This window comes from Hibiscus syriacus, unplaced genomic scaffold (genome assembly GCF_006381635.1).
Source record: "Hibiscus syriacus cultivar Baekdansim isolate YM2019G1 unplaced genomic scaffold, ASM638163v2 tig00116976_pilon, whole genome shotgun sequence".
Taxonomy (NCBI): Eukaryota; Viridiplantae; Streptophyta; class Magnoliopsida; order Malvales; family Malvaceae; genus Hibiscus; species Hibiscus syriacus.
This window is the reverse complement of record NW_024063500.1, coordinates 188,582-201,297: the sequence shown is the minus strand read 5'-3', so window position 1 is coordinate 201,297 and position 12,716 is coordinate 188,582. Positions and strand designations below refer to the sequence as shown.

Sequence of the window (12,716 nt, the reverse complement as noted above, 5' to 3'; positions counted from 1 at the left end):
TTGCTCGGATCCTTTGTAAGAGGTTTGCAGCTTCTCCCACACTTCCTTGCTAGAGCTTGCACTTGAAATCTTTTCAAAACCATCATCATCTAATGCTTGAGATGAGGTAGAGAGCCTTCTTGTCTCTCTTTCTTGAATCCTTCAAAGTCTTTTGATCTGGTGTAAGAGTAGCAAAAACATCATCATCCGCAGGCTCATTATAGCCTTCTCTTGATATCCCACATCTTGTGATCCAAGAAGTGCCTTCATTTTGATACTCCAATTGTCGTAGTTGTTGTTGTTGAGTGTCGGAACTTGGAATGGTGCCATACCATTTGCCATATCTCTCAATATAATGAGATTTTGTAAAATCCGATTGCACGGATGAATCCGGAACGATGAAAAAAAAAACTTTGGAGGAACTTGGACAACTCGGTCAAGGGCTCCAACTCGGCTGAATCGGGCTCAACTCGGTGAGTCAACTCGATTTTTTCAGCAGTCTTCCGGCGGTGCGTGGCGGTGCGTCAGAACTCAGATTGAGAAAATTCTGGCGGGTCGTATTCCTCTTGTCGAGACCTTCGATCTTTCCAACTCTCTCTGATGCCACTTGTTGGAAATAAAACACTCACACAAACAACTTTTATTGAAACTCAAACAAATATTACAAGAGTACTCTCACTCAAAAACAAGAACTACAACTCACTATAAGACTTTGCTTCGATAGTGAATAGGAGAAAACAAAGTGGAAAAGTGATATTGGCGCGGCTCAATCTGAGATCGTATTTACGATTGAATTCATATATGCGTAAATCCGTCTTCGGATTGAACCTCACCAATATCGCTTTCTTTATCAGTTTAACCAGATTATTAAAAATGAAAACAACGCTCTTGACTTGAATGATATTCATCCCACGACGAGAATACACCGCCGATCGAATGCCTGCTGCACTTCCGACCAAAATTCATCGGAACAAGAGGCCGAGCAATGGGGTTTAAAAACAAGTTCAGATGGTGATTACGGGGGAGGCAAATGGGTGTTATATAAATGGGGGCCGGAGTTGGTGTGCCTCGGGCACTTTCCGACCAAAATTCATCGGAACAAGAGGCCGAGCAATGGTTTAAAAACAAGTTCAGATGGTGATTACGGGGAGGCAAATGGGTGTATATAAATGGGGGCCGGAGTTGGTGTGCCTCGGGTGGGAGGTTGAGAGGTGAGGGAAATGATGTGAGAGGAAGCAAAGCTTACTTTTTAGGGTTCGCCATGCTTGATTGTACTCAAATAAAATCCAAGTCCCCTCCACCCCCTTTGCATGCGCATGCACCTGAAATTTCTTCCTCCAAAAAAACCCACTTCAAAAACACAACTCCTTTTTGACCGAACCTCCTTTTCTAGTAGTAGTAGTAATATATATATATTATTATCATGAACACCCCACATCCCTGTATCATGCATGCATGCTTTATGAAGGTGAAGAGATAAGAGTAAGAAGCTGGGATTATACATATATCCAAGTACATGCAATAAAAAAAATGTTAAGTGTGCCCGAAATTCTCAAATTTTCTTTTAAAACTGAAAAATTGAACATCCTATAGTATTTCAATCGATTAAGTTGAATAATATTTAAGTCATAAGTATTTTTTTTATATATTATTTTAATATTCATTAATTAAGCAATAGTTTTCCTAGTAAAATGCACTTGGGTAGAGAAAGTGAGAAAAAGGCAAGGACATTGGGAACATGAGTGGCAGAATGTCAGCAAGGGGATGTCTAGAATCAAGTTTCCGGCAAAACAAAAAGGTACGTACTAAGTCGTCTAGAAGGGGAATAAGTTTTTTTTAAATATATATTCATATAGATTTTTATATAAATATATAATTAAATATTCATTAAGTATTTTTTTTAAATATTTTTATATAAAAAAAATTACATTTCATATTGTAAATTATTAATATTAAAATATAAAATATATTAATGGGATGTGAAGATATATCAATTAGGGAACAAATTTACTAGCGATTATTAGTTTCGTAGGATGAGACATTAGATTTTTTAGATAAGATCACTGATTCGAATGGTTTAAGAGGGTCGTCTTGTCTCTACAATACTTGAATTAAGATTATTATTAATGAATCCGACAACCGAATTATATATAAAAAAACTAGGGAATAAACCTAGTCAGCACATTTAGTAGCGTATTGCGAACAACCCAAAGCGTGGACACCGGCTCTCAAGAACCCTGCCTTGGCCCTGCACCGGGGAACACCTTCCTTGGATTTTGCTTCGCTCTTGTTTCCATTTATCTCCATGGGGAGGAGGGCAACTTTAAAAAATATTTTTTAAAATTAAATAAAACAAAATTTAAGAACATGTACTGAGATGAAGAAGACTTAGTGTCATTTGTGAGTTGTGACCACAACGTTATATATTATGTCATATTTGATTCATTTTAATTCATTAAAAAGCACAATAATACTAGATGTGTCACACTTTTTATATAGACAAATAATATTTTTATATAAATGATTATTCAACAATAATTATAGGTGTACCAATATTTCTCTTAAAATATATCCGATCTAAAATCATTAAAATATAACTAACAAAAGCCTAAAACATTATTAAAAATAACTATAACTCGAATATATACTATAAAATAAACATAAAATAAATGAACATATCATTTATTAGTAAGTGCCGGATTCTTTTTTAATCAGGGATCAATCCTCGACTGCTAAAGGAAACCGTTGAAAATATAGATAATATATTTTACACTTTTTAAGTAATATATTATATATATATATATTATACTTTAATACAATTATTACATTTTTATTTAAAAATAAAAAAATCATTTTGTTACACACTCATGATTTTAGGGCGGGCAATTATCGTGCCACTAAGAATATATTCCCCACGCCTGAGACCATTCCAATCCCTCCTCTTCCACTATCGACACCAATCCTAGGATCAGTCTTTTACCATTTTCCTTTTTAGTTTCAGGACAATTAAGAGGTTGAGGTCAAAACCTATAACTATAGCAAACTTTTTAACACAATTTATAGAAATATGTATACCTACTTTATGGGAACAACAAAATAAATAAAACAGGAAATATAAGCATTTTTAAAATGATAAAATGATAACATATACAAAATAATCAAAGTCTTGATTCAAGAGGTGGGACAAATGGACACCCATGTTTTTAGTCGTGGAGAGATTTCTAAAGTTGTATGGTCTATGTTTGCTTTTTATCCTTTTTCCCGGAAAAGCAAACATGCTTTTTTAGCTTAGCATCTCTCCATTGAAGAGAGTGGTTGAATGACTTCTGATTTTTGAAGTTTCTCTGTTTTTATCAATGGAGAGATTACCGACCAACTTAAAGTACCTCATTGGGAAGTAAAAAGAATACAAAATTAACTTATTTTGACTACAAATTCTGATTGTACACAAAACATAAGGATCAATGACATTTGAAACCCAAGACTTGTTTTTTTTTTAAAGAATAATAACAGAAAAAGATATAGAGATGTTTAGGATTGAATCCAACTCTTATGTTACATCATATAATAATCTCGACATTAAACATGAACGAATGTATGATTTTATCTTTTAAGATCTAGATTGAATAAGGTGTGAATATCGACGCAAGATTTAGGGTCCAGCAGAGGTGGGTGAATGAAGGTATGTTTGGATCATGCAGGGCAACTAGTCAACTCGGTTGTCAGCTTGTGGAGACAAAGAAAGACACACCTACCTAATCAGGAACTCGACTTTCTCCTGCCCATCTCTAGCTCTTTCCTATCTCAGTTCACTATTACGGTTGTAGTACTCTATGAGATTCCTGTCCACACCACACATGGGATACTGGGAGTCAGTCCACAAATATATATATATATATTGGTCCGCAATAAGTGGATAGCAGAAGCCTTTTGTTTTTTGTAAACGATTCAAGCAGAACAAAAATGGACACGATTTCACCTTTTACGAGGAACACCTGAACTGCCCCAAGTCAGTGGTCACACCACAGTGCCATACTAAGGAGAGGGGAAAAAGTAATTACTGCATGGATTGTCGATACGTTTATAATATGTATTCCAGTTTCAGGCAATGGTTAGCAATCTCTGCTCTGAACAGAATAAATTATAAGTTGTTGCCTGAAAGCTGGTAATTTTTGCAACACCTGAAAAGGGTTAATGAAAACCAATTATGCCTTGGGTTAATCCTAGTAAGTGATCTTGTACACGAATAATAACAAAGGAAATAAATTTGGTGAAGTCATTATCGCAATTTCGAATTTTCATTTTCAATAGTTAATATGCTAATCGTTCTAAGATCAGCTAGAAGAGAAACAAATGTTCATTAAAAACCCCAGTCTACCGTGCTTTCTAAACTGAGGAATCGAAGCATTCTGTCCCCGTTGTTGACTAATGCTTGCGTCTGTGTGTTGGCGAACTTTGACTATACTTTCATGGGCGCTCTAGAGTACTGATCTTTGAATCAAAACTTTGCGGATGAGGAGGGTAGCAGTGATTGGAAATTAGGTTATTTACCTCAAGGATGAGGCTCCATTTGTTCATTTTCCTTTGAGTTTAGAGTATGCATACAAACAAGACCCGAAAAAGCCAAGAGATTGGCCTACAACATTCATCTGAAAGCAAAAAGTAACGCATGTGAAATAACTATGCTAGCTTAATCGAGACTTTCATGTAATGAGCCATGAAATATGTTTTGGTAATGATTAAGAGCTCATACTCACCAAATCAAATGGAAGGCCCCCAAACGTAGCCACCCCAGTCCAATAGTAAAAAGATCCTATCATAAAACAATGTCACCAAAACTCAAGGATATCAGGTGATAAGCTACATAAAAGGCAAGAATCTATTAGACCAGTTAGAGAATTTGAAGGACAAGTAAGCGCCTTCAGCAAAAAATAATAAAAAAAAACTAGCCTAGGGCCTTCAGTGCTGATATATATTTTCAATAATTCGGTTTGGAGTTTACAGAAACAAGGTGATCCTCATGTCAATCTAGAGTAAGAGTTTTATTTTAGGGGACCGGACTTGAATTTCAATATATATATATATATATTGGTGGTGGAATTCAATTTTACCATTTTTTTAGCAAACAATAGCTAGAACTTTAAGCGTTTGAAGCAGCCAAAGGAGGGTCAAAGCCCCTGCACCCCTTTGAACTGCCCCTGCATGACCGACTACATCACGAAAACTAATGTCAAACACACAATTATGTCAAGTTAAACAAAACAAGAATAAGCGTACCTTCAAATTGCCACATATTGTCTGTCAGAGCTGAATTGAGTGTAGTATTCAAGAATACGAAATAGTTTATCAGGAAAGCCATGATACAAGAGAGAAGAATCACAAACTGCAAAACATTCAAAAGATTAAAGCATAAAAGAGTTTAAATGCTAAAGTTTTGATATTCACATGTTATGAAAGTTATTGCTATAAACTTGGTGTAACTCGAGAGAAACTTGCCTAAATGAGTTAACAGAAAAACAAGCCCAAGGAAAAGCAGTTAAAAGAAAAAAGCTTTATAGCGAGGGAAGGCAACATGCACAAGGACAAAAGCAGAAACACCAAGGGAAAGAAAAAAAACTGAAGCGACTGAACTAGTAAAACCAAACAATATTATCGGGTAACATCCAAATGATAAAGTAGAAAAGGGATGAGGTCAAGGTGAGAAGTTGATTACAAAAAAAAAGAGGTTTTCAATAAGTTAGAATAAACCATCCAAATTAACCACATTGTTATAGCCTTATAGGTGCCAAAAGCTGAGAATTAAGCCACTAATAGATGGATTGCAAAATAGCTAAAAATGAATGCACTTTCTGAATATCACGACTCATGAGGAGAAAGATACATTGCAGGAGATTATTTCGGTGAAAGTAAGCACCTGGAATCCTCTAGAATATAGATAAGGGAAGCTCATCATTGCTTCAAGGTCACCTCTGAATAACGTCCAAAGAAACAAGATTGGTGCACAAATTATTCCTTCAGGAGTCAAATTTTCACAAGGTAGTCAGATAAACCTAATTATTCCTCTATAATAACAATTCTTTTAACCCTTCATCTTACCATTGCACCACATAAGGCCAAAGCTATTGAGACCACTGGATTTACCTGAAAATTTTGAGAATATATCATCAATTAGTAGAAAGAAAGTAAACATTCATGGGAGATAAAGAAAATAATAAAATAGAATCATACCAATATGAGCAATGGAAGCAAGATATATGGCTGTGCAGATGTTTGCCACAAAAACAATGGTATAGCTGTAGGCATCAAATGACAAGTCGCGAGCTCCGGCAACAAATGCACCAAATATAATTATCCCCACACTGATGAAATCCTTGGATTAGTCCGTTATGAAAGTTATTAGTTGTATTTTGAACATTCAATTTAGACGTATAGAAGACATTGGCATATATTGAATTTTATTAACATGAAAATCGTAGCTATAAAACTTCCTCCAGAAACTGATAGCGCTTCATGCAAATTTAAATTTAAAAAATCCAGAATAACTAAAAAAATACTTGAAAGTGGAATACCCAACAAAATTGTACCTTAGAAATGAAAAAACCAAACATAAAATCAAGTATTTTTTGTACATTAGGGGGAAAAATCCAAGAACTTAAATTAAAAAATGCTGGACAGGAGGGCCAGAAATCCCCAATAGCTAGAACAATCTAGTGCACTAACTGCAGTTTATTATTCATATCCATATCCATATCCATATCCATATTCCTTTTATCACCACTTCCTTTCCAAAAAATCATTTTTTCAGCTACTTTCTATAGTTAATCTTCCATGTCTAGTAAATGAAATTATTTAATCCTTTTTTTCCACATTTAGATCCACATTCAGTTACCGCCTTGTGCAATCTAATGATAGAATTTGAAGATATAATATGGCTCTGCTGAGTTTAAGAATCACATATATACTCTATGCAGATGCGTGCAAAAAAAAAGCGTATGTCCACATTCAACAGAGAACTTTATAAAAGGCCCGAAGATAAAACTTAATTGAAGACAATGATAACTCCGTAAAAAGGTCACATTTTGGGACCTTTTTACTTAAGTTATTGAATGTCTAAGAGTTCATTTAAGCCATATAGATGCATTTAGGAGCATATAGTTGCATGTGGTGGAATTCTGTTTGCCGCGGCATTTTATTTTGTAATCAGTGATGCTTTATGGGGAAGGTATTTGTTTGGTGATGTGCAGGAATTGAGAGCAAGTAAAAGAGAAAGGGAAATGACATGACATAAGGAGACTGTTGAGCATAATGAAAATGCCGAGTTGGATTGGCATTTCGAGAGCGAACAAGTGAAAGAAGACATTTTTTAAGCCAGCTGTCCTTACTTTCTCGTGATCTCTGACCAAGAGCGAGAAATCCGCCTGGACGAATCAGCGCTGCTACAGCCGATCCTGCTGAACCGCGCCGCCCTGCTGCAGATTTTGTCTATCCTTGAACTTATGCAACGGGATTATGCCGAGTACGCAGCCAGCACCCAGGCTGGATCACTGCCAGCTCTGCCCGATCCTCACGTGAATTAAGCATGGTTTGGGGGTATCCTAAGAATTTTAACACCAAGTCCTAGGGTTAATCTTCCCCTATAAATAGAGGATGAAGCCACAATGAAAAAGACTTTGATTCCACGCCGTTTTGAGCTTAAAATTCATAGGGAAAAGGTCTCACCTTTCTCCATCAATCCATTTTGCCGTGGCATTTCTCCATTGACAAGCTTGAGGGAGTGGCGTTTTAGGTGTCCGAGAGGAGCTAGTTAGCTGGGGGCAGTTCGTGGTGGCCGAGGGAAGCTTAGGCAGTGCACGTTGAAGGTTTTTCCTCCTTCCCTTTGCTCTTTGCTTTCATATTTTATCATTTGGGTTGTAAGGAATAGATTAACTTGCTTTGTGCTTGTTTATTTCGAACCCCACCATGAACTAATCCTCTTTGGTGGGAGTTCATTTTGGATATTTAAGTTTTATTCCAATTAATGGTTGTTTTTCTATGTTATAATCTGTTTTGTTTATGAAGCTTAGTGCCTTAAGGTTGTAGGAGCTACGAGAGTAGCCATTCCTTAGAAGATTACTTAGGGTTCGAGAGAATATCTAAGTAGCACATCCTTAGTGTTCGAGAGAAACTAAGGAGGAACCACGTAAGGGGTTCTAGGTAGTAACTAGGCCTAATCCACCTTAGAGATAAGGCTAGGATTTCATTCGACTAAAAGGAGTTGTGCATGAACGATAGGTTAGTTAATGTTGTAGCAAAAAGGTATTACCGAGACATATCCTATTATCTGACCAATAGGATCACTGCAGGGGTTTACGACAACCGGTTTTGCAAGGGCATCTTCAATATCGAGTCCCATACTAGAGATAGCATAGGGCACCTTAGTAGACTCTGTCGAGCAGACAAGGCGTAAGACCATTCTGAGAAGTAAACTTAGGTTTTCCTTAGTGACTCCTATCACTCATTCCCATAGTAGCTTGTCGTGTGAGAAAGACAAAGTCATATAAATTAAATCCTATATTTACATTTCATTTTGCCTTGACATTTCCGTTTGTTTGCATTCAACACAATTTACTTTGTCACGACATATCCATTTGCTACCATATCACCAACACTCCATCTCCACAACATCCATTTCATTTTGCCACAACATACTCATTTGTACATACCGTCACTAACTTTACTTAGGTGATAGAGTAGAGTGCTTTAACCGAGCTTATTCGATTTCCTTCAATCCCTGTGGAGACGATACTCACTTATTACTGTATTACTTGTTCGATTGTGTATACTTACACATATTTCCGCACCCAAATATAGTACTCACAAATAGCGGACAACGGACAGACAACAATCAACTATTTTTCAAAACATTATTTCACCTTTTCTGAGAATATGGCCACAAGTTCGGACAATGACTATATATATCAAATTATATGTATACTATTTAGTCAAAACTTGATTCCTCATGGCTCATGTCACTCGCAACATCCAAAAAGGAAACTTGTATATGTGCAAGTGCAAGACATGAGAGTTTACAATGGCAGGAACACCCCGAACTTTGTGACTGTAATTGTAAATGCAACACTTTCTTATTTATGACGCAGAAATCTAAAATATTGCAGCAGTCTAAACTTAATTCTTACTGTCAACCACAATATTCAAAAGTGAAATTTCATATCTGCAAGTCATGAGAGAACAAAATGGATAGAATAATCCAAGATTTGTACATAAAGAATCAAGACATTCTTATTTATGATGCAGAATCTAAAGAAGCCGCTTAGGGTGGTCAACTAAATAGCACAGCACGATGCACATGGCTGAATCATTAGATGATAATAGCATATAAAGGCTCCATACCTGCCAATGACATATGATGTGTTTCCTTCCAGTCAAGATACTCCACAGTCATGGTAAAAGCAACAGTAGTCCGCCTTAGGGTGGTGTACATAGGAACATTAATTCCACGAACAGACTCCATGGTGATCAACTTTAGCCATACAAGCACAAAAAAAGAACGCTTATAAGAAGGATGAACATGTCACCAAGCACACATAAAAATGAATATCCACTCTCTAGTACATACCATGTATAGCAGATATGAAACCGCCAAAGGAAGGGTATGAAACAGTTTCTCAAGTACTAAGGTTACTGGTTCCTAGTAATGCTCTCTGGCTCCCCATCAGTGAAAGATATTATCTTCCATCGTTTCATGGCATAGAGAAACACGCTAGAACATAGCATCTAGATACACAAGAATTAAAACTGATTTAATAAACTAATAAGAGAATGTCAAAAGTAATGCAGTGAAGTTCAATTGTCAAATCCAAATGTCACAGTGTGTCAGGACTAAACTCAAAATATCAGGAATGAGCATGAACTATATAAAAAATTGCCAGTCTGTATATTAAGAAAGGATGATGATTGGAAAAAGAGAACAAGACATGAAAGAACATTGCAAAACGTAGTTATGCAGGAAAAAGTATGGAGAGAGGGAAAAAGGATGGAAAGGAAGTAATTCCAGCAAATGAAAGTGACTTTGGACCTTTTTATGCACTCTTTCAATCATGCAAAGGTTATATAGGGGAAACATGCACTGCATTAAATCCAGGACCTTTACCTCAATGCTAGAATTGAATTTCCCAAAAAAAATAATAATAACTTTTACTGCAGTTTGCTGATGGTTTGATCTAGTATGTTTTAAAAGATGATAGTTTTCAATTAATTGGAAATAGTTCAAGAAGCAAATATCACTTTTCTCTATGGTCTTTCAATAGCATTTATGTTGTAACACAAATTAGGAGTCATCTAAATATTACATTAGGTTAGGCTGTATTTCTTCAAAGTTCAGATTACAGTAAACAGAAATTTTCATTGTTTTCTCACAGAAGCTTCACCGTCATCTTGTCAAGTGAAAAAAATAAATAAATTTTATATCTAAATATATCTTCCAACCAAACACTATAATAACTGACAATGCAATTGCTCCATAAGGTACTCGGAAATAAGAAATCTTAGAATCTACTTATTAGGATTGAAATTTTCATAAACCAGCTCTTTGATCTTTAGCGCTTATTTCTTTCACTTTTGTATATGTTACTCTGTTTATGAACTCTTTTGAGGCTATATTCTGCTATCTAAAGAGGAAAGCTGCTCAACTAGCAATTGTTTATGCAAAAATATTGCCATTGAAAATTGTAAAAAATAAGTTATCCCATTAAGTCGTTCAACTGAGAGAAGATACAACAATTCTACAAAGGAAACATACAAGATTCCAACTTAGCAAGAGATGAACCTGAAAAAGTGTGATCACGTTTGCATATGAAAGCTGTAAGAAGAAAGGGCTGCCTTGTTGAAAAGGACTAAGACTTCAGACAGAAAAAAGAAAGCATAATTATACAAGAGAGTAGTGTTCATAGAGAAAAAGTAATTGATTAACCAAAAAAATGGCGAGCAAAGTTCCTTAAGTTATTTCAATCAATAATCAGAACCATGTTTCTGTGTGTGTCATTCGTGCATCAAAAGGACACAAAAATAAAGCTCAAAACTGTGTAGCTTTCAACAAGCATAAAAAGATAAGAAATCAGTTTTTGTAGTTGATGATTAATGCAGTGACAATTATTCTCCCTCTCCTAATTCAAGGAATCCGCTTTTGCTAAATGCTTCTTCAAAAACTTACCTCTTCCATCACTGTGACAATGGATACTTGGTACACTGTAGCTCAAAACACGGCTTGTTGATTTATTATGTAAAAAAACAGTTACTCTACTATAGAATTCCTTCCACCAATCTTAGAGATTTTCATAGAGAAACTCGCAGTTCTTCCAACACATAAAGATGGTCCGTACAACTTCATTTCATGAACATCGATTCCACAAAGTATTACTTAACACTGTTTTAACCATAGACTAAATTCTTACATCAATTATTAGTTCTTCCATAAAATGTTACTGGTATGTGAAATTTTAAATTTTCACCGGCTGTTTTGAATTTTGTCCCTTTGATTCAATATGTAAAGTTCACAATCCAAAGTTTTCTTTTTCTTATTTAGATTCAAGTGAACAACTTAAGTTCATAACAAACACTTAAAACAGCTAATGATATTTGAATTTCTGTAGTACAATAATGATTTCTTCGTTTTATTATATAACTCTTTAGCCAAACAAGTGATGAGAATGAAAGAAAAAGAAATCCACTACAAAAGATCAAATATATTTTCCAAACTACAAATAAAATAGTTTTAACAAATCCTGACGCCATGACACTGATTTGCATTTTCATGGCAAAAACTAAAAATGAAATAAGAATTAGTCCACCGCAAAATAATAAGGTTTATATGCGAAAAATGCCGAGAAACAAACAGAAAAAAAGATTAACAAAGAAAATGGAAAACGAGAGTCTCACCTGCACTGAACATGTAACCAAAAGCAGCGTATGCTCCTTTGTTGTACACGGCTGAGGCAACGGCAGTTTCACGTCGGCTTTCGGTTTTGGAAGGACCGATTAGCGGCAGACTTTCCTTCTTTATGGAAGCCATGGCCGGATTTCTGGGAATCGCTTTGTTTTTTTAGAAATGGAGTGAGACGGCAAGGTGTGGAGTAAGAAGTGTCCTTTTATTGTGCAGACTGAAGAAGAGGAAGGAAAAAGGGAAATATTTGAGTGGGCAGAGCCCAAGCGTGCGTAGGATTGGACAAGTGGCATCGCCACTGTCAAATGGAGGGTCCACTTTAAGTTAAGTCCACGGTCCCACACAAAGATATTACCACTAATGACAAAAATTCGATAACCACTCTTAGATTTCAAAGATTTACAGTAGTACGATCCAAAATAGTACATGAGGATTTCCATGAAATAATAATTAATTTTTACAAATAAACATTAATCCATGTTTAGTTAAGGTAATATTTTAAACAACAATGAAATTACCCATTAGATCCCTCTATTATAAAGATTATATCAAATTAGTATATCTATTATTAAATAGATTAATATTTTAATATATCTAAAAGTAAGCATTTAGGGGGGAAGGAGGAAAGGGACTGCCATGATTGATATCACAATGTATTTTATGCGTACAGATCATCTTTCCATGTTATTGCATGTTCATTGGGCAACTACGAATGGGTAGTATTTGTTTATTTGACTGCTTCAACCTACGTGCTATTGGTATCTACTAATGATTAAATGCTACGTATATATATAAATAT

At 35.5% G+C, this 12,716-nt stretch overlaps 1 pseudogene; it reads right to left on the bottom strand.

The window, feature by feature from the left end:
• Positions 1 to 4,243: 4,243 nt before the first annotated feature.
• On the bottom strand, positions 4,244 to 12,108 carry LOC120192605 (annotated as a pseudogene).
• Between the last annotated feature and the right edge of the window lie 608 nt (positions 12,109 to 12,716).